General features: G+C 38.1%; 1 protein-coding gene and 3 non-coding genes across 4 annotated transcripts in view; 1 reads left to right on the top strand and 3 right to left on the bottom strand.

Annotated features, from left to right (window-relative positions):
- Nucleotides 1-26,775, top strand: part of LOC117207394 (zinc finger SWIM domain-containing protein 8) — a 106,280-nt gene that overhangs the window by 7,298 nt on the left and 72,207 nt on the right. The window lies entirely within an intron of this gene.
- On the bottom strand, nt 12,021-12,091 carry Trnag-gcc. Its single transcript has one exon. It is a non-coding gene; the product is annotated as a tRNA-Gly (tRNA).
- Trnag-gcc lies at nt 14,591-14,661 on the bottom strand. The gene has a single exon. It is a non-coding gene; the product is annotated as a tRNA-Gly (tRNA).
- On the bottom strand, nt 15,959-16,029 carry Trnag-gcc. Its single transcript has one exon. It is a non-coding gene; the product is annotated as a tRNA-Gly (tRNA).

The raw sequence follows: 26,775 nt of genomic DNA, 5'->3' as shown, positions 1-26,775 counted from the left end.
GTACAAGCGGAAAGGGGGTGATTTTACGCGAAAAAAGTCGAAAATATAGAATACAAATTTTTTTAAATTTTTTTTAATTTTTCCATCGACGACAACGATCTACAGTGAGATCCGTTATAACGAGACGTGATAAAATGCACGCGTACCGAGCGAAAATTCAAAGTCGATTTTCTCGAAAACAAAGCCTCAAACGAAAAATTGTTATTCTATATTTTCGACTTCTTTTTTCGCGTAGAATCACCCCCTTTCCGCTTGTACCACCAGTTATCAACCACCCTGTATATTAGTCTATAGGACTTCTCCGCTCTTCGTCGTCTGATTAATGCAATGGAGCCATTCGTACTAACGATTCTCTAATTATTGTGGCCAATGTATTAAGTTCTAAGCTATATTGTTGGAACAAAACTGTTTCCAGAGTTTCACGAATTTTCCACCGAGCGTTAACTTAGATTAAACGACCTCAGCCTTGTATTCCCGCCTCATGTGGAAACGTATATATTCGTATCAGTATACATATACACATGTATGGAGTATTATATTCTACCAATATCTCGGTTGTGCATTTCCTCCTTTTTTTATTATATCTGGTCGAAGAACGCTGCGCTAACAACGATTTATCATTCATCACAGGATATATCGATGATGAATATTTCATAGGAAGCGATAGGGACTAGAAAAATGGCCCCGTGGACGCTTTTTAAGTAAAATGTCCAGCGTTATATTTGGGTTAAATCGTTCGAATATCGTCATTTTTCTCGTATTGTGCCATTTCGTTCCATTGTATCCGTTCCAATGATGCATACACGGCGTTCCATTTAACCTAGCCACCTTACACACTACACCTACACTTTTATTTCAAACGAAATTTCAGTCGTCTTTATTCAGCCGCTATAAACGTGCTCAAATTTAAATACATAATGGTCACTTATCACGCATGCTTCTTTAACCAAATATAACGCTTCAGCGAAAAACATGAGTGACCCTGAAGTGTCCTTGACACTTTCATCCACCAACCTTTCTCATTAGCATTCCGGTGCCACCCTCGACCTTCTTCGTCTCCCTCGATGTTAAATTTTTTTTCGACTCAGCATATCCCACGGAATATATTCTACGCTTAGATTAAGACAAGCTGGCATCCTACCTTCTTTCGCGTTTATACAGGGTGACATGAATTAAGACTGAAAATATTCAGACGAAAATCATCCGTTCTGTTCTGTTAATATAAACAGTCTTTGATTAATTAAAATAATCAATTTTTTTTTCATTTTCATAGTTTTAGATGTATAGAATATCACATCAAAATGGTATATCATAATTAAATTGTTGACGACGTCACAGAGACGAATACACGGAGAATGCGTCAGGGTCAAATTACGATGTTCTAGATTCTAGAGGAAGTTTCAAATAAGAAACAAATAACTTCGCTATTTTGTAACATCTCTCTTTTAAAAAATAAGAAAGTAAAACAAAAAGCTACGCTAATATCATCCAAAAAATATTTGAATATTTCAGTTTGTAATTACTTAAGGAAAAATAATCTCACGCTTCAGTCGTCATATAGGGGTAGAAAGTCCTTGTTGAAATAAGATATTCGATGTTCGTGACAATTAACTTGAAAATGATCTACCTTATAGCTGGACGAGAGTCAGTAACACGAAGAAAATTTTCTACCGTTGAATGAAACCCCCTGTATAAACTTATTACGCGCACGCTTTATGCGGCAAGCATTGCTCTATAAATGCTCCATTGGCGAGCCATTGACAGGGCGCTGATTCCAATTTGCTCGCAAGCGAGACGATTCGAGCAACGCCGATCGAACGACCGATATCGGATTTGGATAATTCCATTCGTCGTCCGATAATTGAATCTATCCGAGCATATCCGGTCCCACGGTTGGATACTGTGCTGGGCAAAGATTCGTCGGGAACCATCCCTGAAACGACGAGAACGTGCCTGCTTTTCGTCCGAGGCTCTGCTTGGAAAATATTTTCCGAGGGAAAATCGCCTGGATTAAATTCTCCGCCCCTCCGGCTCATTTGCATTTTTGCACGTCGATTACGTGCGTCCGCCTAAACGATCCCTTGTTCGTTTTCCGCTACATTCACTGGCTGGTTGTTTTAATTGTATGTTAGTATTTCGGAGCTTGAATCTAGAGTTTAACGCGAAGAGAATCGTGTAACGTGCCTTGTAAACGTTCGAGTTTAGTTGGTCGTGTATCATTTAAATTCGCCAAATTCTTACTTCTAGAGAAATTCCAACGAGATATTGAACGTTTTTCGTTATAATTACACGTATGTGTTGTATGTTGAGTATGTGTTAAATTCGGTTTGGGTTCTTGATCTTATTACATAAATTCGTTAGATTCCTGCTTTTAGGGAAATTCCGTTGAGATAATGGAAATTTCTCGTATAGTCACACACATTGACTGGATAATGTGTTAAATATTTCGATAATATAATTAGTCCGCCACACATATCACCCAAACTGCGCTTTCCTATCTGATTTAAGGATTAAACGTGTGCCCTCGCTATTTATCTATTCAGAATATTTTACAAATATTGATCGACTTGATATTAGTTATCTTATTGATTTTATACAAAACTTTTTCAATTTATCACATGCTTACATTTTGTAAAGATATCGAACTGTTCCTTTCTTTCCATTGATTCGTATTATAATACTCTTCTGTTAAAGATCAAACAATACAAAAATCTGACAGTTTACAAATACACACTTATCGTGGTTTTCACGCGTAAACAGCCCCGTGTTTTTCCAATTTTCGGTGACCGACGAATATCTTGTTACTCGAAACTTGGTAAGAATCGCGCGTGATTAAACGAGACGAAATACGAGCGAGTTAGAGATCGACCGCGGATTTTATTAGCGCGTTGGAAATTTAGAGTCGATTCTATCGTCGGATGGATTTATATTTTTTCCGTGTATACGTGGCTGAACACGCGTGCCCTTTCCTGTGCACAGGCGTACGAGGAACGCGAGATTTACATGCGAGGAACGTGCGTCCAGACAGAAGGGGGATACCTCTTCCTCTTTCTCCCTCCGCCAGCGAAAATATTTCGCACATAAATCGCTTCCACGAGATTCGTGGATGCTACTTTCGTGGAAAATTATGTAACCTCCGGTGCATCGGATCGCGAGCCGCGTTTCTAGGTACATATTTTGTTCGTTGACTCGTCGTGCATTTTGCTGTCTGGATCTCCACTGATTTTCTATGACGTTAACGAGAAACGTAGTAAAGGAAAATACGATAGACAATTTTCAATCTGTTCGTAGGATCATTTTTATATGGATCGTACTACGAGCTTCGTTTTAAACGCTGAGATTTGCATCGCCCGTATAAAAACTTCATTTTCTGTTTATATGTCATCTGAATATGGTGCCGCTGTTTGAATTATTAATCACGACCTGAATTATATAATTGTCTTGTATTTGACGCTTGCGATACTTCTTTTTCTTAGAATTTTCTAGCGCTCAACATTCCTTGACACGTTTTGGAATCTGATATAATCGTGAGTCTTCGTACGACTTTACACAAAATGAAGATAAATAAAAAACAAAATAACTTTATTTAATAATACTTCAACGAATTTTATAGCGTTTTTCCCATGGAACTCTATGTAATTGTACAAATTTATATTACAACATTGAAATATATATTCTGTATATTATAGAAAAATTCGACAAAATTATTAAATATTCGTAATATTTTCTTCCTATTCCTTTATATACGACTTATTTAAATTTTTCCCGTAATATCAAAATCCTTTGTATAGTTGAAATACATAAAGAATCGATCCTGACTGAAGTGAAAAGAAGAAAACTACGTCACCGGTCTCGTAAAACCTTCCGTCCCTTTTCGCTTCGATGTTCGCGCCATGGTTACCATGAATTCATGGTGGATGTAAATTGCTGGCCGCGTCGAGAGAGAACGTTTGAACTTCTTGGCTCGACAGTGATTGATGTCGATTCTTGGAGACGTGTGTGCAAGCATTAACGTGTTTCAAGTCATCGAGCAACCCGGTTAATGAGATTCTACGGAGAAACGAGTCCATCGTTGTATTACCACATTTGCAACGCATTAACGATTCTTCCGTTTCTAAGAGACTCATTTGTTCGAGAAGGTCGCTATTCTCTGATATCGCGAGTGCATTGAAGTTCGAAGACTTCCACGTAAAAGGAATATATTAAAAATCTTTTGAAATTTCAAATAATTATATTTACGGAGGGTGAATCTGTTTCTTCGTGATGTGAATTTCTGAAATTGAATATTTATAAATTTATAAAACGAAGAAAAAGGAAAAGAAAAAGTACTATATGAGCTGTTTAGAAGTTACATCGACTAAGTCCGTAGATTGAAATGTTCAATGTTACAATTTTTAAGGATTTGGAACTGGCGATTCAATTTTGAATTTTTCGTGTGATTTTCCTGCAGTAATAAACTTACAGAAGTAAATAAATCTTTTCGAAAGTGTAGTTGATCAGCTTGACTTTTTAATTGATCGCATTAAACTAAATTAATGATCGCATTCTTAATTCTTCTCTGGATTTTGAAATGGTAGGTACCTTGGAAAATAAGTTACCAGTAAGAAATATGTAGAACCTTCGAAGTGGATGGAGGAAAATTGCGCACGATCCTAAAGGTACGAGAGCGTAATTCATGTTCGAACTATTCCAATCGTAGGAATAATTTCAAATCGAGTTTATGACGTGCCCTGACCAAGTCACGAGTCAGCCTTCGACCTCGCATGGGAAATTCTAGGGTTAAAGATCAAGACTCAGACAGCATGGTCGCTGAGTTATCTGGAATTTAGCTTGTATTACCACCGGAGATTCCTCACTGCTTCGAATACGAGCCTCGTTAGCTTAGCACCAGTGAAACTCTGAAAATTTGCCCTCGTTGTGTTTAACATCCCATTCGCTTCATTTCATATCGAATTTTAATAGTGTTACACCCAATCGGCCGACCCCAATTTTATTCTTACTTCTTATCAGATAGCTTTTGTACTTAAATATGGCAATCTGTGACATGTAGATTATGTCAACTAAGGATATCATTCGAGGTTACACAGAGTCTCGTCTTAGATCACTCATAGTCATCGAAGGTCTCCTAAGAATCACTTAAGATTATACAAAGTTGTTTAGATTCTTTTAGAAGAGTATTCAATGTCGTGTAAGTTTTTTTCAAAGTAAATTATCATGGTTGTTGTGTGTGCTACTTAAAGGAGATTGATTTTCCGAATAAAGAAGTTTGTAAAATAGGTATAAAGTAATTCAATGAGGATTAAGATCGGAGTAATAGTTTCCAATTAAGATAGCGCACTCGAAATCCTTGCTCGGGTATTATTTTCACGACAGTTTTCTTTCTTACGAGCTGGACCAGTAATCTTCCATCTAGATAATCTATTGAAATGAACGAAGAATTGAAAAGCCAGAACAACGATCTCAAAGGTATTGTTCGAGGCGAATCCGTTCGTTAACGAGAATCCACCGCGCAGAAGTTTCACGCGATTCTGCTTATCGTCGATTGTAATCGCTCACGCCCGGAATATCGAGCCATAAATTCAATTAACCTGACGAGCTGTACGCTCGAATTGTCCTCTTGTGCGCGCATCTATCGAGCTAGCCGAAACTTCGTTACCCTTCCTCGACGCGTACGTATCCTTGGGCGATGACATTTTAAACCACCGTGTGACCATGTTGCGAAATCAGTTCGAAACCTCGAACAACGCATATGAAATCTTCTCTTCATAGTGTTCCCATTTTAAAAATAATTTTTACTGAAAATTCGCTTAACATACTTTTGTTTTCCATCTTTCAATTGTATTTTTTATTCATCTGGTTGTTGACTCTTGCTTGTTAGAAATAATTTTTCGCAAAAGTTCCTTCATTCTATCATTATCTTTTATTTGCTTATTTGGTCGTTAACTCTCGCTTTTCAAAATTAATTTATACCAACAATTCATTCCATCCATTGTATTTTATGCAGTGTTCCTGAATTTCACTCTTTATTTATCTGGTTGTTGGTTCTTGATAGAATTTGCCTGACGATGATGTAAAAAATGGCGACTTTTTACCGCATAGAGGGTCCTCAGAGACACTTAGAAGGAACCTTTTAGAAATGCATACAAAAGGGCGGAGAAGGTTGGCCGGTTGCCAAACGAGTAACTTACGATTCGGTTTAATAAAATTATCTTTACCTGAACTGTCCGTACCAAGAAAGTTATGTACTCTCTAAGGGAATCCACGAACCGAGATATATCCGTTATTGAGCGCGATTTTGTTCCGAGATTGATACCAAGTGCCGTTTCCGATAACTTGAATTCGACTCTTGTCCTCTGGAGTGCTACTCCGTTTCTATTCGTCATAGAACATCAAAACTACAAAGAAAATATTGCAATTGTTGTTTACCAATATTATCAATAAATTAGCTCTTATTAGCGAAATATTACAAGTAATACACACAAGTAAGTTGTACACATCTAATAACGATATCAACGAAACAAATTTAATAAAAAAAAAAAAAAAAAAAGTAAACCAGCAATGAAACAGGTACTTCATAGCGACAAGGAATGTGAAGAAGCTTTTTATAATGTCTTATAGCACCATATACAATTTTCTACCTACTATATCATTGATACATCTTGTACCTTCTAAAAAAAATAATTTAAAAAAGCTATACACGTTTGTTTCATATCATAGCATAATGTCTGACTTATCTGTACTTCGAGCGAAGGCAAGTTGTACTATTTTACGACAAGGAATGTGAAGAAGCTTTTTATAATGTCTTATAGCACCATATACAATTTTCTACCTACTATATCATTGATACATCTTGTACCTTCTAAAAAAAATAATTTAAAAAAGCTATACACGTTTGTTTCATATCATAGCATAATGTCTGACTTATCTGTACTTCGAGCGAAGGCAAGTTGTACTATTTTACGACGATTGACGGGCTGTCTTCACACGAAGGTTCCTACAATTTCGCATTATACATGTCGCTCTGTTTCTACCACATCTGTTGTATTTGGAACCATCTTTTCCCGCGAATCCGCGGGGTGCTACGAAACCGCCATAAGACCCCCCTATCGCCGCAACCACCGGACATACACACGCGTCTATTACCAGGTAGAAAATTAGTATAGAACAATGGGAGCGTCTCCCCTACGTAATTGCCGTGCGGCTTGGCTGTTCGAGGGCGAGGGTCTTTCTCTTCTCTCTTTCGCTGCGTTCCGTTCATCTAGTCGCCGAGACATTGTGATTATTGGTGTGTATATAGTGGCTCACGAGAGTATTCGAACACTATGGAAATTTTATCAATGAAATCATGACAATGTTAATAAAATTTTGAATGTTTTATATAAGATGTACAACATGTATAAAAGTTTTCTATGACAAACGTTCAAATAATTTCGTAACCTACTGTACGTGCGTGTGCACGCGCGTGCGTATTGCTGGTTGGACGATTTTATGTGGATTTGGTCGCGCACGTGTGTGTCATATATGTAGTTATCCAGCCCTCTACCGTAATTACCAGGAGGCAACAGATGCGTGTACTTACTCTCGTTTCTGTTGCACGTTTCCAATTCGGCGAAAGCGGTTCTACGAACGTTCTCGCACGTGTCGCCGCGAGAGGCCGGCTCTTTCTGTCTTTTTCTTTACTATTTTTCCACCCTTTTTTCATTTTATTCGTGCGATGAATAGTCGCACGCGATTCCCTCGAGAATGTTGTATCTCTTTGGGGACTTTTTAGCAACTGCGTACGCGAGATTGTTGATAGGAATCTGAAATGAGATTTGTACGGTTGGTAGGCATTTGGTGTCGCAAGAAGAGCATGGTTCGTTGTGCAGTTTTTCTTGGTTCGTGAAGTTTGACACCCTGTTGTAACCTTCTAGGGACCTATTGATTTATTTATATTCATTATATGAGTAACTCCCTTTGTTGCAGACAAAGATTGATATAAATGAACAAATAATTAACAATTAACAGATAATAGTAAATCACATACGATGCAGAAATAAATACAAATTACGTACAATGTTTCTGACATGTTTGTTAATCATTAGCAGCGATTCGCGAAAGAAGTCGAGTAGACGGGCGAGTGAATTGGCATGTTTGCAGGTATGATTGATATAGCTACTAAAGGCATAATTAGTACTGTACAGAAATATGTGTATAATAATTGGAAACGTGATCAATAATGTAAATTATAATGGTACTTGTATCATATAGTAATTGGACGACGTAAAGGGTACGATAAAATCTGAAGTTTATAAGCAAATAATATTTCTTAACCGGCTTTATGGTTATTTAAGGTATATGGTAAATATTTTTGCTTATATCGTAATAGCCTCGGTTAGCCGTGATTATCGGCCATCCTGTTCGTCTGGTCAGTAATTGTGTATATCACTAATGTATTTTCTGTCGATATTGACATGCCAGATATTGGAACAAATTGTTTTGTATTATGTTCCAAGTGTATTACAAACTCCTTTTAATGATTTATTTTCTTGTTACTTTTCTTGTACACATGTATGTTCATGTGCTATAAGCGTATATTACAATCGTATTATCGAATGAATTTTTGAACAGTTTTACCGGTTCCAACTGCGACTATGCATTTCCAAATAATCTGAAGTCGAAGCAACATAGCTGGTATCGTTAATTGCACACGGGGTCACGAAAGACACAGCATACATTATGCACGACCTTGCTGATGAAAGCGGCCCCATTTTTATCGCCCATTTATATCGGCGATTCCCGATGTTCTTGCCGAGGGACTGTCTCTGTTCCGCAATTTACGGATATTCCTATCGAATCCATGGGCCGAAATCGATCGGCAACGGGGCGCAAAATTGGAATATTGCGCAGCCCCGTGTGTACTACTACGTATGCACAATACCGCGATGCATTATGCACGAACTATATTAAAGCATGACGAGCGTGCCGCACGCGTTTCTGGCCTGTTTATTCAGCTAGGAGAAACACCAGAGGCAGCACAGGCGTGTTAGACAGGGAAAGAAATACCACCCGAGTCAGGGAAACCCATCGAACCGACGAAGAAAGTGCTAGTTGGTTATAGAGGATGGAGAGCAAACAGTAAAGGCTAGAAGAAACGATAGAAAAAGAGAAGTTGGAGGACGACGAGACGGAGAGAAAACAAAGAGAGATGCGGCGAAAAGCATGAGAGAGACAGACGACGAGAGAACAACAGAGATGGCGTCCTATCGAAGTGGTGGTAGAGCAAATAGCAGCGGTATGGAACGGTGGAAAGGCGAGGGCGAGACAGAAAGAAAACAGACGGCTCTGGAAGAAGCATGGAACGAAGATTGAAAAGGGTAAGAACGATGGTGGATGTATAACGGCGGGGACACACGCGACCGAATGACAAATCGCTCGACGGTCAGAACTTTCGAGCTCTTTGTCCCCTGTTGGCTGGATGCGACTGAGAGCCTGAAAACGAAAGAGAAGGGGGCCTCTCGAAGGAGAAGGAGGATAGAAGGCGGAACGGTTGGAAACGTGACAGGGATGAAACGATAAAAACCAATGGAAAAGTGGGGAGCCTTGGTGGAATCGTGGCTTGATTTGGAATTGTATCCGGCTAGATCTGACGAGGTGACTGGATAGCTTGATGAGAGGCGGAAGAGGGAAATGGATAACGGAGAAAGAGGAATTCCTCCCTTTTCGCTTCTTTTATCTGGGAGATACGTTTTCGGAAATGAGCAACCATTCTATCGATTCTTTATCTTTTTCTATTTAGGTATTTCTTCGGCTCTTTATCCATTCATGTGCTCCACAAATGTTCTAGGAAAATTTATGGAACCTTCCAGTTTAAGAAAAACAAGGATCCACTTAAGGCTTACTTAGTCATTAGTTTGGAAAACAGATTAACATATTTTTCTTTATCGATCATTGCTTAAAGCGTAAAGCGTAAAACGCGTATAAGTTAGTTCTATTAAAAGAGGAAAGTTCATGCGTTGGTGATTTAATAACACGTTTCTAGAAGTTCTAAAGATATAGGATAAAGCGTCAAACAACCGCAAAGTGAATTTCGCGGTCAAAAGTGATGTACAGTTTGTATAACTAACATAATTGCTTGAGCCACGTGGATAGTTAGCAACTCTGAAATTGGCTATAACGCATAGTTGGAACTTTTGTTCCATACCTATCCTCTAATAGGTGGCCATTTATACTATCGAAGAATTTTGCTTTAACCTGAATCATATCATTATCTTAATCTTCAAGTTTAATATATGCAAAACAAATATATATATATAACCTAAAAAATATTGACAAGTTGTTTTTCTTTTTTGTTGCAGGTGAGTGTTGCTAGTGAATAATTCATCTAAATGCGAGAGGTACAAGTAACGTAAAAAAACAAACTTACGCTTTGACACTTTGTCAAAATCATTTTCCTGTTATGTGCTACGTTCTCTGCAAATAGAGTAGAATGGTTAGCTTTTGAATTCAAGTGACTTTCCTATTGAAAAGCGCAATGTTTTATGAAAACTTTCGGTAAACAAACGAGGACAAGGGAAACGATAATTTAGTCCAAATCCCGAAGGTCTCGAATCCTTTTAGGACGACCGAATGTTGAGCTACATAATAGTTTCCAAGCGAATTTCTACCAACAAACAAACTACTTAATAGCTGTTATAGTCCTAGTATGAAGTTTCTCGGAGTGTAGGTAGGTACTGCAATATTAGTCACCGCGTTGCGGAAGTTGCGCAAGTAAGAACAGAGTTTTCTCAAAAAATTTACCTTACAGAGTAATTTTGTTTATCTCTCAGAAACCTTAAGAAGAATAGTGCTTAAAATTCTAAAAAGGAGAAGAAAAGTAAAAGTTTACGAGAATTGTATTTATTGATTATTAATTAGTATTTAAATTTTGTTTTATACTCGATTAGTTTCTTTTTTGAAGGGAAGTAGCTATATAACGAATACGAGAAAGAAGAGGTTTTAACCTATAAGGAAAAGGAGAACAGTTGGTAAGGGTCAGGTAGGATCGATAAAATCTTAATGGTAGATTCTCACTTTCGTACGAGGTATATCTAGAAAAGATGGAACGTAACAATAGTATAATCTGCAAGAACTATTCTCATTAGAGAAGATCGCGTGTGGTAACGATGGTAGAGCTATCCTCAGTTGATGTCGCTCGCGTTTAATTGCCGGAGCTTTGTAATCGCCTTTGAAAAGACGATACAGACCAACGTCGCGCGGTGGCGCCACAATCGTACCCTTACTTTTCGATATTTAGGATATTTTAGGCTTTTGTTCCACTGCCAATGTTCATCCAGTCATAAGAAGGGCGAGGAATTTATTTGCATTTTATTAATATTCTGAGAACAAAATCTACGAAAACATCGTTAATGTTCAAAGACATGATTCATAGCTGACTCAATTGTTGGAATCAAACTGGCTAGGGAAAGAATTCCCGATCGTTCTACGGTATCCTGAGGATAATGATCGCTTTCCTGGCGGTGTGTCGTAATTTAAAGCGACGTTATTTTGCCCTCGTGCGATGGAGTTCCTCGCTGTCCTTACGGATTCTTGTCTTACCGGTTACAACAATCGGATAATAATTCTCCTTCGAGATTCTGCTCCATCCCACGTTCTCCTTCTTCCCTTGTCCTTGTTTGCGGAGGGAGTTAAGTGACGTAAGTGCATGGTGAGGAAATTTATCCTCGTTCCGATCGCATTAGTCCTCTACTCTTGGAAAAGTCCTGGTTATTTTGTTAGCTTTAAACCATCGGCGTGAATTTCTAACTTCAGATGCGTAGTAATAATGTGTACTAGCATCGATGATACAGTGAAGGTGCCGATGTATATGAAATAATCCTTACGTAGGAATATTTTTCTTTCTTTTTTTTTTTTCTCCAAATTTTAATGTTAAGAAATTCTCCTACGATATATTTATTATATTTTTTATTAAAGTGGACATGTATGTAAATAGAAATATCTTCCTAAAAAAAAAAAAAAAAAAGAAAAGTTAAAAAGTAACTTGCATCGGCCGGGAATCGAACCCGGGCCGCCCGCGTGGCAGGCGAGCATTCTACCACTGAACCACCGATGCTCCTGAAAGATTTACTTTCACTATTAAGTTTCCAGCTAACAATCATATTAAAGTATTTAATTTCTTATCTATTTGGAATTATTTAATAGTTAGATTTGATTAATACGATAATACGAATTGAATATTAAATAAATCGTTAAACGAATGATATTATATGAAATACGAAATGTCAAGTATTAGAGTTACGTGAAAATTTTGCGCGTCGGACATAACACATCGGTCAATTACGGCATTCTAAGTAAATATTGCCAAAGAATATGCATAGAGCGAGACAATAACAAATCGCTGGTCAGGTTCGCGGATGACTTTGGTTCAGGGTCGGTCATTGCACTATTGTGGTCCGAGCACAACAAAGAAACTGAGTTACAGGCTATAGGATATAATATGTCCGTCTCCTACATATGACTCATTATTTACTATCAAGTAATAGGCCATTCTTTTCTTAACAAAGGCTTGCAAATCAAAATACACTTGTATTACTTGTAACTGCATAAATCAAAAATGTATATAATCTCGAAAATTACACGGATCTTACTTGTATCTTGAAATCAGTTGGAAGGATACAAATTAAACATCGAGATGAACAATATTTTATTGTTAGCCTGTTAGCTTGTCTCACTCGGATTCCTAATTTAACATAATAATTACTTTATTTGGATCCTTTATTAAAAAAGATGTATCGATTAATTTCTGTATAATAAGTACTACATATGCTAAAAATAAACTCTAAAATATTTATATTTGGAAAAGTCAATATTGTCACATTTAAAATTGATTGATCTTCATTAACCTCCATAATTTCAAGAGTACGTAGATATCACCGAATAAGTTGACTGATTAAAAATTCCCCACCTAATATCATGTAATTTACCTTTTAGAGTCAATAAACCCGAGTGTAGAAAAGACTAGAGCCTAGGGCAGTCGACTTCGACATCCGGTTTGTCGAACCAAAGTCAATGCACCTGGCCCTGCTCGTCGAACCGATCCCTAAAGTGCATCTTGCTTTTACGCAAGCGAGACCGCTTCTACCATCTCGCTCGCAATCCCTTTTTTCCCTCCTTTCTACCTGAGCTTACAGAGGACAAAAAGAACTCCTTCACCGTCGGGAATCGTCGACGTATAGCCATAACGGGCCGTGTCTCTGCTCCTGAGCTTACTATCTACCTTGAAAAAGTCATGTATATTCGAAAGCCGTTGAAGAGTCGTGCGCTACTTGGCTTCGTGTGAGTGATTTTAACAGGGAAAGGTACTTCAACCGGTTAAACTGACATTTACTGACTCTCCCCGTGTAGAAGCGGCCTTGGCATCGTGTTTCTTTCGACTTGCTCTGTGTCGAGGTTATCACGATACTCAATTTCACCACGGCTCCATTGCACTCTCTGTCTTAGGGAGATGAGTATTTAGATTCATCGTTGAAATTGCACACGTTCCTGGCTATTCGTAACGTTCAAAAGTTGCATAGTACGGCAATTGCGTATTTCATTATAACCTATAACTGGCAAGGCGGAGTTTATCAGATTTCAACAATTTCGTAATTTTGTGATAATTTGGTAAATACTCATCGCAAAATATTATACGGATGGCTGAGTATAAAATAGCGTACTGCTTCTGTTATTATAGAAAATTCACAAAATCATAACTTATACCACCATGATTTTTAATATATATTATCCAGCATACTCGGTTCACATGACGAAATAAACAGCTCTTACGGAACAATATGAATTTCTGACATTGTGTGTCAAGTTTTGATAGGTTTGTGAAGATTTTGTAAAAAATTGAATCCTTTGGGGGAGTGCGATCGGGGAAAAGATAAAGATAAAAATGTACGTATTGGAGGGAGGGAACGTACTGCTAAAAAGCAGATAAAGGAAGAAGGGACCAGATTTTAGTTCAGGTGACCCTAAGACACCACGAAGCTGGTGGTATCTCTTTGCGGAGTTCACGGCCGTCCTCTTTCAGGGACCTTAGGATCGATGCTGCAATGAGATTCAGAGAAGGGGAGGCGAACCGTGGCTGTAGACCCCACGTTTGTTTTCCCTACCAAGTACGATATATAGTTTGGAAAGTCAATTAGTGAAAGATATACAATAATAACAATACAGTATAATTCATAAGATATAACAATATAAATAACGAGGAAATAATAATTATATGTTTTGAACAATTGAATGGGAATAAATATGAAGAATAGAATGTATAAATATTAACAGATATTAGTTGTAAGTTTCCTGTAAATTGATGTGAAAGTGATCAATTTTTATTGTTATATAATTATACCAGCCGACAATAGAACGCGCGAGTTATTAATGCTCGGATGAGAATAGGGGAAGTAAGAGAAAGGCTTTACGTTACGCAACCTACATTTCAGATGGTGGTTAAAAATAGGAGATATATTTTGTTCAATTATTTTTGAAAGATAATTTCGATGTGAAAATCGATGTGCTCTAATGTATATTTGCGTTAAAAATAATATGTATAATAATAAAAAAAGAACATTGCATCGGCCGGGAATCGAACCCGGGCCGCCCGCGTGGCAGGCGAGCATTCTACCACTGAACCACCGATGCTTATATGAATATGGGGATTTTATAGAGTATAAATTGGCAGAATACAGAGAGTATAAATTGGCAGATTGCAGAGTATTTTTCTAAATTAAGAAATACATTTAAAATTTGATTTTTTTATTTTGTTACTTATGTAATATTCATTTTTACTTTCTCTCCAAATAAAGAGACACGAAAAGAAATTCTTTCGAACTTTCTCAGTTTTTCCATTATTGATACGCTTGTTTTTCACCAGATTAGAACGATGTATATCTATATCTAATAAGTGATTTGATTAACAATAGATAAAGTATGATCTTTCAGTTTTAAGTACAAGATGCGGAAGGGTCTGTTAACGCCTAAATACTCGTCTTTGAAAACATTTCTTCTTTTTGTAAATTGAATATTGATGTGTGCCCTAATAGACAATCCAAAGTTCATTCGTCTTCGGAAATGTGGGTGGGATTCTGAGTGCCAGATGCCCCAATGAGTCTCAAGATATTCGTTCTGGTAGTCATATCTGTCGTTAAGTCTGCGAGGGTTCGTGGATCGTGCTCCCCTCTTCATATCCTAGTGTTATGAGCGTAGGGTGAAATAGAGGAGCAGGCACGTTGATGCGTACATCACTTGCATATTCAAATGTATAAAGCGCGGCACATTATGCTTTCTGATTTTTGCAGTATATTGGTGTATCATCGTTCGTACAATTAAAAGGCTTTCATATCTATTTACAAAGAGCAAAAATGATAACAGACTAAGACGCTGCTTTAACAGAGAGTATAAAATTGTAACTTGCCAATTAAATTTTGATTCTCGATTTAATTCTCCTGCCTTTTTGTCTCCTATAATTATCGGAAACAGTTTTTAAATTATTCGACATTTATAATTGAAAAATTTGCCATTATGTATTGCATAATGGATTGTAAAATGTGCATAATTATGCACACGTATTGTGTACACCAAATAATTTAAAAGAATTCATTATCACAATTGTAGTTGATACTATAACTCTAGACGACAGGATTGTATGGTATAAGTATTGTTCGGTCGTAAGGTCCACCCGCTCGATGGTTCAAGGTCGAATCCCGGGAGTCCGCATCCAGGCCTGCCCGCAGGCAGCTGAGTACTTGTATATTGTATATGTGTACATTGAGTCACCGATGTACACGCGAGGATGGGGAGTTAAGCGAAGATGGCTTATTTTGGTTACAAGAATATATTATTTTTTTTCTTTATAAATGAAAAATTATTTATCTACGAAGGTCGATACGTTATAATATTTCTATACTGAAAAATATGTATAATAAAAAAAAAAGAACATTGCATCGGCCGGGAATCGAACCCGGGCCGCCCGCGTGGCAGGCGAGCATTCTACCACTGAACCACCGATGCTGTTGAGATACTGTTTTCTTATAGTAAGTTTTTTGGAATGTAGTGTCCTACATATTTTACTATTTTCAATATTATTACTTTATTACAGATCTGTTATTAATTTGTTAATTAAAATAGATAAGTTTTCTGTTCATCTGAATTATTAATATCTCGTATTATCTACCTATCTATCTATATTTTTAACTTATTACTTCATTTTTGGTCACCATGTATTATGCCACCTAAAATTCCAATAATCAAAGCCACTACTAAAAAAGTTTCTAACAAAAAGGTGAACAGAATAAAACTAATATACTTTCTAACAACGACACTCATGAAAATTCTCCTAAAGCCATTCACCCTAACTCCATCTGACCCTAGTTATTCTTTTTTTTCCTCTTTCATTCCGCTTCGTTCGTCCAGCGTACCCTCGCTTTTCTTTTTTTTTTTCTTTTTCCGTACGTCTGCGATTACCGGACGATTCGGACGTTGTTATTTTTCTTTTCTACGAACGCGTCGACACGGCGGTTTGCTCCTGCTGGGCAAACGGACAACGCTATATACACACGCAACCGCGATAAAGGAACAAAAGTTTGTTAACCTCTTCGTATCGCGCAGGATCGTTAAAAACAGGCTATGCGACGTTGCACGGGGACGCGTCTACATTTTTCGGAGGCTTTTTTTTTGCTCGTCGAACAGTATCGCCAACGGTGGTTAGCTTTTTGGTAATAAATGAAAGCCGTCTCGCTTCTTCCTTTTTTTATATTTCCTTTATTATTTTAACAGAGGAACATGGCTCGCGCGTTTATTGCATATTTGCTTTTTTAATCTTACAGCTGTCTTTGGATCCTTAAATTAATTTCGGTACACTGGACAGCGCTACCTGTTGTAAAACTGGAAAAATAAATCATTATTCTTCCAAGATTTGAATAGTACCTTGTTTTAAAATTTTTCTGCAAGTTAAATTCTGATTGAATGTGAAGTATTAAGTAAACGTTTTTAATTAATTAAATATGGAATAAAATATTTTAAATTAAACTTTTCGACTTTTAAAAACCTTTCGATGATAGTACAACGCAATTGAGTAAAAAATGATATAAGAAACGTAATATTTTTAAGACAAATTATTTTACGATCCTATTTGCTCAATCCATTAAAAACATCTGCTCGTCGGGACCGATTCAGTCTTTAAAATTTGACCCAGGTTACAAAAAAAAAAAAAAAAAAGAAAGTCTCTCACATTTTCATTTCAGGATGGGAAGCTAACCCGTCGTCCGACGAGGAATCGGTTCGCAAATGGCTTCTGCAATGTACCTCGACCGCACGGTCGATTTAAATGTTTTAAACGGAACAAAAAACCGGTCGTATTCAGACACGAGGCTTCTGAAATTCCAACTTCCGATCTACAGCATTGGGGGGGGGGGGCTCGGAATTTGATCTTCGATCTCGAAAGTCACTTATCGATTATTCGTCCACATTTTTCATCAGCGTTCCATTTAGTGTCTCGAAAATCTAATATCGCTCGGGCAAAACTATACTACGGATAATTTCGAACGCGGTGGAATTATTCGCGATTCTATTGCTATTCGAGTTTCACAGGGCTCGACGTAATTGCCGGCTCGACGAACAATGAAGAGGCTCGATTAAGCCGTCTTGTAATCCGATACAAAATTCATCGAATTTTCCATCGAGGAAGTTGGTCGCGCTATTAGTTCTGTCAGCAGAACGATTAAATATTTCTGGATTATTCGGGATTATTCCAGTCGATTAATCAGACGAGATTAATCGAAATAAATTGGTTTGCTATGTTCGTTTCAAATATATAGCTGAGTTCAAATATATAGCTCTTCGTTTAACTGTGAGAGTTATTATTATTATTATTAGAATGTAATAAACATGAAATACCTGTCTGAATTAGACATACGAGAGATTTGATAATAATTATTGCGATAACACTCGAAATTCTATCAAAACTTTAGATGGAGATACAAAGTGCAGATATTAATTCCACAGTCCCAATAATCCTTGCAGAAACACGATCCCAGGTGACGAATAAACTCGGAACAGCCAGCTATCGATTCGTAGGATCTAACCAGCAGATGTAGCCAATACATGGCTAGAGACTATCCTTCGTTCGCCCTAATTACATACATCGAATTTACGCCAGCGAGAGCCAGTTGTCATTACTAATGGCGAAGTAACTCGACCTCGTTGAAATTCATATCATTCATATAATAACTTTACGTGTTGCAATCGCGATAATCAAATTGAACATTCGCGAAAAGTAACCCTCGAACGGCGAAAGCTGGGTCGATTCTTTAATTAATTTTATTATCTCTCAGAGATACAAAGTTTTTTCATTCGGTTCATTATGTTGCTGCTATAGAATAAATATCCAACGACGGTTACATTAATTTTATGTTCAACCCGTAATTGGTATATAATTATGTTATCATCGACCGACTAAAATAAATTTTTCTCCATCTGTGAGATTTTTTTTGCGATGTTTCAATTACACAGACGACTATTTTTTACGGAGACAGAGCGCGATTTCGATGGAATGTTTCGCGAAACGAGAGGTAGCTGGTCCGGAACTGTGGTACAAGTGTGGCGTTAGAAAATAATTGAACCATATGTTGTTGGCTCGTGTGCGCTATATACGTGCACAGCCATGCAGGAAACGAACAGTCCTCGTACGCTCTGACTGCTGTGAGGGCTGAAAAAGCGACGAATCGCAGATCGAACGGTAATCCGCCGGCTAATGGAATCAATTAAACGCGATCCTTCCCGGTTCCCACTTGTCCGTTCCAGTTTCTGCGCTTCTTGCATCGCATGCCAGCGCGAACTACACGCGTTTCTAGATGAAATTGATAGGATTCTTATCGATAACATCAGGTTTTGTTTTTGTTAGGATATGCAAACCTATGAGTAATATGAACAAAGGAATGTTGTGTATTTGCACAAAGCATAAAAATGGTCGAGTCGTGTGCTTTAGAAATACAGTACGTACATACAGAAGATGTAAAAGGGAGATTTGTGTTCGTCGAAAATATCAGACATTTCGTGTTTAGATTTTATCGAAGACTAGAGTTGAATCGAAAATACACGACAGACCTGTGAAAACTTGTAAATAACTGACAATCGGTATTCTTGAAATATTGAATTCAAGAGTGTGTCAGAAATTTATATAATATTGAATTTTAGAATCAAATAAAGAAAGAGATCTAGTAATATATAGAATAATATATATGTCGCAACGCATTGAATTTAAAAGATCTTCCTCAGTAAAAATATATCACCTATTTTCCCTCTACGGTGTTCAAACTGAAGTTAACAATCCATCCTTCATCGTGTAACTTGCATTAACAAATTTTCCCCATTCTTACGATACTTTTAACGGTATTGTTTATCGCCTGTAATTTAAACCGCTATTTTATTCGTCAGTTAGAGGAGGAAACGAAATTCTGAGGGAGAAAAATGACCGGTAATTTCCCTACTAGAAGCGTACAGGCAACTGTTGGTAACAATTGCTGGTGTACCTATATCCCTCTATGAATAAATGATTGCCCTACGTTCGAACGTGAAAACTCTACTAGATCGATGATGGTGCAGGTGCGACGACTCTCACGGCATCGAGAATCGTCACCAGCCGCGTACTCTCGAGAGTTTTTTCACCGCTACGTCGGGAAAACGGCGAGAAAGTACGTGGCTAAAATAATAAACAACCTACCACCCCACCTTCGATCCTCTTCTGCGAGTTTTCGCTTCCGCGTTTAAACATGCAACGATAAGCCGTCCCGTTTTATCGTTTTCTTGCATTATATCGCTGCTTGGCTTTGATAGTGGCACGAATAAAAAGAACTTCAAATTTATTTTAATCGAATACAAAATCTACATTATGTTTCTATTCTTATAGCGTAAAATGGCATATTTATACGCGTTATGATCATTTATAATTCCATCAGTTTTGTGTCACGGGAAATTATATTAAAATAAAACCTGTATTTAGTATCTCAAAAACTGTAATTTTTAAAAAGCCCCTGTAAAATTGATATTTTTTAAGTTATTATTATTAGTTACTTTTTAAGTTAAGAAATTTTTGTCGAGGAAGTAGCAGAATTACAAAAAGGATAATGCCTTTCGTTTATTTATATAAATGTTTTCTGATGTATTTATTCTCGTATTACTATATTTTTCTACTTATGTCATCAACAAAGTTCCACGATCATTTATTAAAGATGTATACTTTACCATTTAGTAGCTGTGTAAGTACACGAACCTATATTCGACCGAAAATACCAATACAAACGATCAATGAGATCACATTGCACTGTCAATATTTGTCTTCGATAATATACATTCGACTTAGTCAGGGATAAGTAAATTGAAGAAGAGGTATATCAACGGAGTACCTAAGAGAAACTAACGAAAGTGGAAGAATAAAGAGAATGGGTGGTGAAATAGATCTGCGAGAAAGCGTTCTTCCTTTTTCCGCGATATTTCGAGAACTTCATGGCCCAAACTCCCACGAGACGAAAACACGCGGACTGGTATTAATCTTGGAACGTCATCCCCTCGATATTAATCCCGCCCTACGCTGTCAACGGATGTTGTTGATGAATTGCCACCGAGTAATTGGTTTTATTTATAAGAGAAGAGCTGCTTCAAGCTCTAGTTGCTCCTGTCCACCCACGATGTCCATTCAAAATAGTCATTCATTCGGATATAGGTCATTCTTAGTCGATGTAGGCTAATCCCGAAGTATTTGGACTAAAATATTGGCTTGGCAACTAAGTGATTACGGATTTTGTCATTAGGTGGTATTGACATAATCCGCAATCACTTAGTTGCCAACCGAATAGTTAGGAATCTAAAACCAAACTCAAATTCAATCGTAAGCTTCAACAAAATTTACACTTGATGAAATGTTTATTCGGCGAAATTTTTATTTGCTTTTATATAAATGCGACGAAATTTCAATTTGACACAATATTCGATATCATGTAGGTAGATGTAATTGGAAAAGCGATCCCGGGAAATTTTTCCCGGCTGTATAATCTTCGTTTTAATTTTTTTCAGCGTAAGTTTTATACCTTGACCATTGTTCTAACGTTAATGGTTTTAAAGATAAAATTCTCTCCAAACAAGGCAAGCGAGGAAGAAGATATGAGATCAGGGCCGTCAAGTATTTAAACGTATCTTGTTTTGCTGCAGGCTCGTGTTATAAATCCTCCCATGGCTGATGTATTTCGAGTAACAGCGGGTAATTCAGTTTTTCGTTGTTCTAAGTCGTCTGTCGTAATTAATCGTTCCCGAGACTGCGCTGATTGTAAACAAGGTAGCGGTGCTTTTTAGCCGGAAACCACGTTAAGTACGCAAAACATCCTCGTGAAACGGGATCATCTTCGATCGGTGAACGTTCAGGTAGAATTACATGACGTTCTAGCCTCTATAGAAGCGAAAAGCGTGTGTGTAGTCACTTTTAATGGAAACAGTCTGCCTCGTAACAGAGGCTCACTGACGTCAGTCCACGTGAACCAAATTCGAAGTAGCACTGCAAGCCTACAGTCTAGATATTTGACATAGTTTAAGGCTATCTAAGATCAATATGCTCGTAGATAAACCTCCTCGCGTTTGTACGACGTCGTAAAATATACTGTGTCGCGTAACGTAAAAATGTTCAATTTATCGGCAGATGCCAGATACGCGATGCAATGGAGAAAACTTTGATTGGGAACGTGCACAATCGAATAGTTAAACTTACTATTTTTATAACAGTTTCATTTTATCGTATCTCGCTTGCATTGTTTAAGCTTGATAAAAGATCCGATACTTCTGTTTGAATTACTCCGCTAGAGATCTTAAAAAATCCAAAGATCGCTGACGACAATAATTCCAACCTCGATGCTATCCATCGATCTAAATAGGTGATATTTCGAAAGAACAGCCAAACACTTTCTTCGTCTATCGCATTAAAAAAACATTAGAAAAATTTTCTTCAGATCAAATTTTATCCAATAATATCTTTTACCAGTGCAGATTAGCCTTTCTGGTGGGTTTTATTCAGAAGGTCGCCATTTTGAAAGAGCCATCGATCGTTGCCTTAACCTGTTGAAACACGTAGCTAGGACGAGTTAATTTGGCCTGGAAAGCGCCATTGTTTGCTGCACTTTCGCCTATAGAATCGAACGAGACCTGCTGTTGGATATTCGTCTATATGAGACGATCCGTTCCGACCTACAGCAATAACAATGGTAACGACCGCGGCGTGAATCGGCCACGCTCGACAAGATTACAACACCGCCAACGAGGACGGCAGGTGCCTTTCCCCTCGTCCACTCAGCCTTCTCGTAAATTTTACCACACAAATGCCTCTTTATCCCTTTATCAACCTGACAACTATTCGTAAACGTGAAACGTGAACTCGTAAAGAGGAGAATCCTAACACACAGCTGCTAAGCTTTTCGTCTATTAGAAGGTCGAGGTCAGGTCTGGGTCATTCTCGATCACTTTAGCCTAGGCCGATGTTATCGCCCCGGATGAAAAGTGGGCCAAGTGTAGCTTTAACGCGAGATATAAATGGCTCCGGGTTCCTGCGTGACCGAGATCTTGAGTATTTGGATGGAAATAACAGGATTGCTAGAGGACTATGATGATGACCGGAAGATTTTGTGAACTCTCGTGTTTTGATACGGACTTTTAATGTTCTTAAAGTATTATTTAGGAAACTTATTATATGGAGAATTTTTATTGTAACTCGAAGCTAATTCCATGTAATCTAACAGATTATACGTTTGCGTGTTCAAGTTTGACCTTTCTATTGTTCTACGCTTTCAAAGAAATTCATAGAATTCCGGGATATCTAACGACGTTCCTGCTATATTATACAACTGTTCGTTAAGTTAGTTCTTTGAAATTTTTCCCAGGAAAAATAAAAGTACTGGAGAAAAAGGTCGAGGTTGAAATTTTGCTCCAGTCCAGTTGTATGAACTTGGGTTAACCCAGTTCGCCTACTAAAGAGCCATTTCCGCATTGGAGTTCGTTAAGTTGTCTAAGAAAACTTCATTTTGCAATGCGAAGAACCTTATCTTTCCAATCTTTTCAGGATATCAATCTTCTTTAAAAACCCGCGATAATTTCTGATACGATGCTAAATTTCGATTCTTCCCTTCGAAAATGATGATATAGTAGCATCACACTTTTCCATTAGCGTCCATTACCTCGTCTAAGAAAATTCCATTTTACGATGCTAGGAATTTCTTAAGAAAATCAATCTTCTCTAAAAATTTGTCGTAATTTCTTATATGCTACGAGATTTCGATACTTTTTTTTCGAACAACGTGACTTAATGGCACCTACGTAAATTTGCAAATATTACAGCGCCGATTCCCGGAAAACAGGCGAGTTTGTTAAACTTAACGTCTCCGCTCCTCCGCGAGGACTCGGTTCGCGTGAATTTACAAATTTGTCTTATGTTTTTAAGCGGCATTACGTGCTGTCGCTCGTCTTACGATACACCAATGGCCGTAGACCAAGGAAAACCGGAATACGAGCGAGGCATAAATTTTAAGAGCTGTTTGCCGGCCAGACTCCGCCGGGAAATAAAAATATTTTAATTATGGTGCTGGCGAGAGGCGGAGGAGAGGCATTTGCTTGTTTCCACCGAGTGTTGCATGTTACGTTGTTTGTTGAAATGCCAGACGTGGATATTTACGACCTCGTCCGCTCCTCTTGCAACTACGAACTTTGCAAAGCTTTGCCGGAATCTCGAAAAGAAGTTTGCAAACAACTTTGTAAATAATGGCCCCTGTAATAACTGAACGCGTTACGATGCAATTTTTATTCGTTATGAAATTTGAGACGGAAATTTTGATTTAGTGGACACACGTGCCGTGCAAATGTCGTGATGTTCTTTTAAAGTACAAATCCTTTTAATTTAAACGACCGTATTTATTTTTTAATTCGCATATAATGGAACTTTTACCGCGTCATCATAAGTAGACTGTGGATATTTACGCGAATTTGTATTTTTACCAGTAAAGGAACGTTAAACGCGTACATTAATGAAATTAATTAATTAAATTAATTAAAAGTAGTAAAATATTTTCCATTATTGAATCACAATTACGATATACGTATACATTCACTCCAAGTCGATTACTACAAAGTCTAGAAACAGAGGTTAATTTCGTACAATAAATATCATAAGTAGTTTACGTTGCATTCTGTTGCATCGTATAAACCCTGTTAAATCCAACAGAAGGTCGATTCAACCACGTAACGTTTTTGCACAAGGGAAAATAAAAGGGACATTTATTTACGGTGACGTTGTTTCGTAAGCGAAGCGATCGGGAGAGGAGAAGCAGGTGCGCTGCATCGCAACATTTATTTTCGAGAAAAAGAGGTCATACTCCAGGTGTTTGATCGCCGTTGACGATCGAATAATGGACAGTTGGGATAAAAAAAGACAGGTTGCGAAAGTATCGCGCACATTGTCGAGTTGCACTGATGACAAATACAGCGTGACTGTTGTCGGTGACTCATGGCGACTGTCTAACTCTGAACGGGGTCAGGAGTCTCGAATTGTTGACTCCAGGCCACGGTATCCATTTATACCGGCGTGGCAGTCCCACAAATTAGTCTTTGAAATACCATAGAATCTCGACAACGGTATCATAAATTATTTTGATCGATCGGGAACATAAGAGACCGAAAAACATTTCCAGTAGTCGATATAGCTGCCATTATTCTCCATAACAGCGATCATTCAGTATAGAAACAAAATCGATACCATTTATTTTAAGCTGTATAATTCTTTTACTAGAATTTTAATTGGTTACAAATGTTCATGTACGTATACCCATCTATTTTTTTTGCGAATATTGTTAAAGAAAACGGAACATTAAATGAGTATTTTATTTTGTGAATCATTTCTACGTTACTTGGTATTTACAGTCTAACTATGTGTATCGAGATTGATTCGGAAAATAATTGCAATAAACAACGTTGGTATCGCAACACTGATACAACAGTAGCACAGTGATGAGCAAAGAAAATAAGATTTAAAGAATATTCGTGCAGATATTAAGATCTTCCTGTTCCTTCACAAAGTGGTATTAGAAAAAATTCAATAAAAATGAGCTTCTTTTCTAAAAGTGGTCTCCAATTTTCGTTATATATTCATTGTACTCTGCCAAGGGACGCGTAAATTTTCCATAAAACCCATCAAAACGGAACACCATCCTCGAGATGAAGGTCGAAGACACGATTGACAACGGCAACCGTAGATCGAATCTCATTTTGAAGTATCGTCGCGCAGAGGAAACAAAGAACAGTCGTAGGAGGGGGCGGTTGCCGCGGAAAATTGGAAACCGAGCACACTCGACGATCCTATGTAAATAGACAGGTTACTCTCGTTTCACGATCGTGGAAACCAGTTGCATCGGTCTTCAACGGAACGAGGGAGGAGGAAGAGTATCTTGTCCCGTTCCTCATTCCCGCTGTTTGTCCGTGGGAGAACACATTCGCCGGTTTATCCGACGAAGTACAAGAGTGACGAAGGAATTTCTCGCTAGATATCGTCGTTTCGTCCTCGACGATTCAACCCGAACGTCTGAAAATTCTCCCTGAAGAGGCGAGCATGGTCGGTCTTATTTTTCCATGGAACACGTACGAGACCGTTTCCCAGCGAAACGTATGAGATTCCAGTGTCCTGTGTCAATAGCAATCTTCCGGAGACTGCTTTTGCTTGAAAAAGAAGACCGAAAGAGGCGTAGGATGTCGCGAAGTCGCGAGGAAATACGGGAAGCCTGTAGCCCCGTGGACACCAAGACGCGGCTTCTCGCTTTTTCGTCTCGTTCCTCGAGCAAAACAGCACGAACAGAGGCTGGTTGTGGCTATGTCGGTCCGCTTTTGTGCCGCTGAAACCACCATCTGTTCGGCGTGCCTTTGCCATTTTGCAAATAACCACCACCTGTGCACACGATCGCCATCCTCTGTGTGCACCGCGTTTATTGCTGCCAGGAATCTTGCGGCCTCGAGATTCGATTGCTTCTGTTAATCGACGGTAGCCGAAAAGACGATGCGGTGGCTTGGTGATTGGGGGTTGTTGATGTGGTAGTTGGCTCGGTTGGTTGACGATGGATTTAGGGTAGGGTTGATACGTTGGGAGCCTGGGTTAAACGGTTCTATCGATGGGTGGCTTTTCTTTGAGATATTTTAAGGCCTTTCTAACTGAATCGATTGAAGTCAGAGCGATGGAATTTCCACGTAACGTTCGAAGATTTTGAGAATAGGTTTGTTCCAGATCTACCGTGTGGTACTAGCTTCGTCACGCGAATCTCACATTTTTTGTTTCGGATCGATACATGACGTTATAAGAAGTGGGCGGTGTTCCTGTGTACCAGTTTCTAGAGAAGCAATATGACGTAAGAGAAAAACTGGTGAGGGGCGTATAAGAAAATGTGTCGAAGGTATGACTAAGGGCCGGTTACAAGGCTACAGAGTAGTTAGAAAAATGACTCGTCGCGGTGAACTGGTATTTGCAATAAATATTTATCATGTCGTATCGCGACGAGATGATATGTGGTATAATTGGTCGGACAGATTTTCGCATTTTACTTCTATGTAATTGCATTGTTAACACTGTCATAGGTAATTTCTCTGTAATTATTTTTATATAACTATGTAGGGTAGTCTAACCCTATTCTAGTGTTAATATAAAATAATCGAACAGTGTCGAAGCTAGTTCAAGGACATGTGGTAGCT

This window comes from Bombus bifarius, unplaced genomic scaffold (assembly GCF_011952205.1).
Source record: "Bombus bifarius isolate JDL3187 unplaced genomic scaffold, Bbif_JDL3187 scf7180000008028, whole genome shotgun sequence".
Classification (NCBI taxonomy): Eukaryota; Metazoa; Arthropoda; class Insecta; order Hymenoptera; family Apidae; genus Bombus; species Bombus bifarius.
Note: the sequence above shows the minus strand (reverse complement) of the source record. Positions and strands in the feature narration are given on the sequence as shown.